The following is a 6,000-nucleotide window of genomic DNA, read 5'->3' as shown; positions in this document are numbered from 1 at the left end:
AAATTACAGTGTGAGTACACATCTTCAAACAATTAATCAAACAAATATAGAGTACAATAATTAACAAGTCAATTGTTATTCATGCAAATTTCAGGTGATCGGCGTTCTGCCTCAATTCACCCAGAACATTAGAAAACATTGCGGAATTCACATATGTCAATCGGACTCTAATAGAATGTTAGCTTGACTATTGTACACAGGTTGTTTATGGGTTACAAAATATTGTCGCAGTTGTTTTTTACTGGAGGTCTCGAAATATACATCCCTCTTTTCATAAGCACTCAGAAGAAATGGAAGCAGGTACTGTAGGGACTGACAGAGATAATCGGTGCGCCGGTGTGGTAAAAACTATTTGTCACAACTACGAGTACGACCATCGCTTTTTTGTTTACTTAAACTTGCGGTACTCTTTAAAAACGTTTGAAGGGCATTATTTCCAAAAAAGAAAGTATGCAGTAAGCGAAATTCTAAATGATGTTTTGCTTTTATTATTTTATACTTCAGAAAAAATTCTTCTGTCAGATGGTAGTACGATACATTAGCAATATTACGAAGTGTTTTTTTTTTTTCTGTAGAAAGAAAATTGCGTTAATGTTACAGATTGTTGTTGTTCCCCAAACAAGCGAGCAATAGTTTAAATGCGATGTGAACAATGCGTGGTAAATGTGAACCTTTAATATTTCCGGGAGATAATATCGACATCTGGCAAGTGCTCCCGGAGCCGATGATAGTGATTTGCGCAATAAATCGATGCGGTGTGTCTATTACATATCAGACGAGAATGTCGCTCCTAAGATCCTATGCTGGTTGACAACTTCTATAGTAGCAGTACCGAGTGTTGAAATACGATGCATTGTAGCCTGTTTGCCACTTGGTTTAAAAATTTCGATTTTTTTGTGTTAATCTTAAGACCTTTGACATTGGACCAGTTAATTATCTTTGTCATCTCAGCTTCTGCTTTAGCAACCACCTCTTTTATGTCACGACCAGAAACAAACAGGCTGGTATCGTAAGCGTAAAGAAAACAACAAGCATCTGAATTAGGCTGAACAATATCATTGACATATACATTGAAAAGAAATGGCCCCAAAAGACTGCCTTGTGGCACACCAGATGTCTATTACTGTCGAGTAATACAGAAGAAGCAGCGTTCCGTGATCTCGTTGCGCTGACGTCTATGGGATTGGAAACACCGTGGCGTGCATGTCGACTAAAAATTGTGGCCCTGGAGTGCACACTCACCGTGCACTACCTCTATTTTGTGAAAAAGTAGCCCATCAGTGCGCTTTAATCACGGAACACAAATAAGATGATAACGTCATTATAAGGTCACAGTTCATGCAGCAAGGATTATCCAGGATCCCATCTTTAGCCTACAGTCGTATGGAACCTTCTCTATAGCATCAAAAGATTCCCCAATTCTTTTCCTCCCAAATACTTCATAGTTGCGGCTGCAGATAGGAATTCGCTTTTGCTTTGATAACGCTAACGGCTTGTTTCACGAAAGAAACCCCCCCCCCCCCCCCCCCCCCTCGATGGCGCAGTAAGCCTTTGAGGCCAGGGTCCTATCGGTAGCCTACATTGCGACCATAAACTGCTGTTGATCGTTAGACGCGTCCAGTGGCCGACTATCAAGGTCTGATTTGCATTTGCATTCCGGAAGTCGACCGCGAGCTGCCGTTCAGGTTTCCAGTTGGCGCGCACCAACGCTTCCTGTTGTATATTCGCAATAAAGTTATTTCTCTTTATCTCTCTCTCTCTCTATCGATCAAATAGATGGCTCTAAAGATATTCCGCACGACCACCTTTGTCGACCACGTTTTTTATTTTTCATGCAAATACGTAGCTGGCTATGCTTTGTGGAGAAAAGTCCAGTGTTTGCACAATGTATACCGAATTGACAACAGCGCTTTTAAGGTGAAGTTGTAACAGGAGGTCGCTGAAGTCGATGGTACGACAGAACCCCGTCTGGCCAGGGCAATACATTGAGAAAGCACGGACATCGATCAGCGAGTTAGAAAAATGAGATCTTGGCCCCCATTACAGGGGTCTTGTTCTCGATCTGAAAATATTCACTACCTTCTTTGCAGTCTTGGGTAACAGATTGTGAACAAGGATCCCGTTATGGGAGACGAACCATGAACTTTCTAACTCTTCTGGTTGGCTTCTGTGTTTTTTTCTAAGACAAAGCTCTACGCACGCCCCTCTACATTACTAGAATCCGCAGAAAAAGTATTGATACTAAATTGCATCTTGCCTTTCCTGCCTAACAAATAATGGCTAACTGAGCTACTTCAAACTGCATGAAAATCGTTTCCCATCGAGGGCATCAAAGTTGCTCGCTTTTAGTGGTGTCAACATCCATAGATTCCCACTCAAGTGTGACACTCGGGAGGGAGAGACGCAAAGGAAAATTTTGGTGGCTGGTTCCCATTCCAAGCATAAAAAAATGAACGCGAGCCTTAAAGCTGAACATTGGCGGCAAAAGTCAGCCAGGCAACTCTAAAGCAACTGTAGCCAATGTTTCAAAGTGTTCCTATGTTTTCAGGTCGGTCTTTTTTAACCATTAGTATCCCCACGGGGCCAAAATGCATCTTCAATCATTCAATTCGCCCATTGGCTGTTCGGAAGTGATGGCCCCAGACAGGAGCATTCCCAATGGCTGCAAAGAAGCGAAGTCACCTGACCGGAAATGTCGCCACTTCCGGTAAAGGCATCAACAGCTGCTTATGCGAACACCAAATGGAATTGAGCATCCCTGTGGATTTTTCAAGGCGGATCTGAAGCGGCCTGAAGCTGAAACTTTGGTGTGAGGTAGTCCATTGGTGCGGTCAGTCCCGTGGCATATGGGCCACAGGTCTAAACATGCGGCAGCCTCCCTTCTCCTCCTCCTCCTCATTTAGGGCTTCAGGCTTAGTTTCAATGTAACTCGATATTAGAATAATTAGTTTCAGCGTTGATCAGTCTCTTTTTCTCTAAGCCTATCCGAAATGCATGTATATAGTGAACGCCGCAATAATCACTGCCGAAATCCTGCTCCATCATGGTAGTTAACTGAACCGTGGTGTGAACCTCACCTTTTAGACTGGACCGTTCTATACATTTCTTATATATTCTAATAAAATCGCACATATTTCGTCTATGGCAATATATCAGATTACATATGTTGCATATCACAGCATAACGGTGTACAACAGAAGTAGGAAAGCGTGGTCGTCGTGCATGGTCTTGTGTTGATGCGATAAAATTTAGGGTAAGTTTTGGCCATTCTGTGCTGATGTTCCTGCGGGAAGAAGACGGCACTTCTTGCTTGGATAAAGGCTTCTCTGGCGTATACACACAGAAATGGCTTTTTGAATGGCATCTGCAATAAACGAAATGGGTTGGGAATCTGTCTGCCCTTTTCGAAGGGGCAGACCACTCGCCTTGACCTTTTCGGTGGCTAGTTGCATAGCTGCGTAAGTTGCAAACTCGCTGCTTCTTTCTTTGAGTATGCTGCAGCCAGCAAGCAGTAATTTATTTGCACCACTCAAATTAGCCACTTGTCATTTGGCTGTGTGTATTTTTTTTTCTAAGAGGAGGTGAGCTAGCAAACGCAGGAAATAATTCTCAAAACAATGAACTATACACGCAGCACGTCTTTACACTAAGTAACGCTGACAGCTTTCGTCAGCCAACATAATATCCTTTTATTCTTAGTTTGTAGCACCATGTTCATCTTGAAAACAGAAGTGATCCCACGCTCTGTCTAGCGCTCATTTAATAATTGCTGGTATTTCATTGCTCAAATTTCCTTACATCGCGATGCTTTGCACTGAATGTTGTACATGCTTGTTTAAAACTGAAACTTTCGAATCGCAACACTACAAAATTGGCTTCTCTTTTGACTTTTGCAGACTACTGAGACTGGCAACTTTTTTTTTTTCAGTTAATATAATGAGCAGCGTCATCCTTTATAGCAAGCGAAATCTGTAGCACGTACGCTTTTTTTTTTTCAAGCGGCAAGCTCTTCAATATCTCGAAGCTTTAATCAATCAATATACGAGATAAGTATCTCGTAGATCTCCTTGAAAATTAATTCTACCTTTGGGTTCACGTAAGAAACAGATCTTTCTAAAACTCGCTTCACAGATACAGATATGGTATTTAAGTGGAAAGATAGCTACGAAAGAAACAATGGAAAGAGAACAAGGAATTACGAAGGCAGTAGTCTACGATATGTGGTCCCGGTTCTTTTACCCTCTGTTTCACGAAAAACAGATCAAATTTCTATGTGGCATTACGAGACCTCTCAAGAGAACATGTACCAATTTTCAACAGAGTATATGTCCTATATTGAAAGCTCAATGGTATTAATAATCCGCTTCCCCCTGAAATGTTGATTGAAAGGCTCTGCACTAATATTTGTTTAAGGACGCGTGCAGTTCGCTTTCACGAGCCATTACGCTACTCAAGTATTCATCTTTACCGGTAATTCATCCATAACTTTTTTGTTCGTAATTCACGTGACCACTGTGGCTTTGCAAGAAATGTTGGTTCCCCAAATCAGCAGTGGTGCCTTCGAATTTTCTTGCACCAGCTTTGATATTCCAGTTGTAAAAAATCTACGACAGTGTTCCTTACGAAACGGCGCTTAATTTAACGCAGTTACTCTCACACGCGCACACATCGCTTCGGTTTTATTAAGGGTAGGAACCATTTGTGCGATTGAACGGAAGATAATGTGTAATATTAGCTCAAGCGCAGTAACCATCTTACGGAAGTTCATGAAAAAGTAAGAACGTTAAAAATGTGTAGTAGCCAAGAATTTTCACTAGAAGCGTTGCCAAGATACCGATATGCATGGCGCCAATACAAAGACACCTGTTGTTGCAGACACTGGTATTCGAAGTATGGTCATAAACGAGAGCGCGAGTGGCGAAAAACACTTAAGCACCCACTGAATGGAACAAATTTTTTTTGTTCTTCTAGAATGAAAGAAAAGCCAGCGCTTGCAGAAAAGGCACATGTCTGTACATCTACCACTTTTCGAAGGTAACGATTCGCACAGCATAGGAAAACAGGCCAATTACCGTTAATACCCATTACCGTTAATGCCCCCAGTCATACACCACTTTCGATCTTACCTGAGCTCTATCTCCATCTTGGTTTTCGACCATGACCGAAGCATCCGCTGATACAGTGGTATTTTGAATTCTCACAGCGAATTTGTCCTCATGAGCGTTGGGCGGCACCAAATGTTTCGCTGACATCCGTAGCAGGCTGATGTCCGGCGACTCTGTGCACCCATAGGCCAGTGCTTTCGGTGCAAAGGTACGGTAAGCCAGGGGAGAGAGAGAGAGAGAGAGAGAAACGACATCACTGCTGTAGAATGGCGGGATTTAGGGTAGGTGGGCTTGGTGCGGCCCCCGGACAGGGGGTGACTTCGTGAGCCCACGAAACGAATGCAAGTTGGATGGTCTTGTCTGGCCTTCTCAGGAGTTAGTTCGATCCCTCCTCAGAGGGCGCAGGCAGTAAGGTTCGGGGAAAGAATTTTTCTATGATAACTCAAGAGGCAGTGCCCTACTTTTTGAAGCTAGATCAGGGTGCCTTAGAACGCGCAGCGACAAAAAAAAATTTGGTTAGTTAGTTAGTTATATGGGGTTTTATGGCGCATAAGCAACTAATGCTATCATGCGCCAAACACAAGGTTAGATGATGTTTTGTTAAGTGTATAGAGGTTACATTATAATAGATTTAAAACATTGGCTTTCTTTAGAAAATTACAAACAAGTGAAAACTCGACAAGTGTTTGTTCGCCTAAAAGCAATGCGGGATGAAATGGAATGTGTTCATTGTAAAATACCGTAAAAATTTTTTTCTAAGTTCTTCGAGTTGCGAACAAGAAATTAAAATGTGATTTACTGTGAGCTCCTCACCACACATTTCACACAGAGGTTTGTCTTTTTTTGTTAATAAGAAGTTATGGGTGATGTGTGTGTGACCTATGCGTAAACGACA

Source organism: Amblyomma mixtum, chromosome 6, assembly GCF_055824585.1.
Source record: "Amblyomma mixtum isolate Tamu chromosome 6, ASM5582458v1, whole genome shotgun sequence".
In the NCBI taxonomy this organism is placed as follows: Eukaryota; Metazoa; Arthropoda; class Arachnida; order Ixodida; family Ixodidae; genus Amblyomma; species Amblyomma mixtum.
This window is presented reverse-complemented; position numbering follows the sequence as displayed.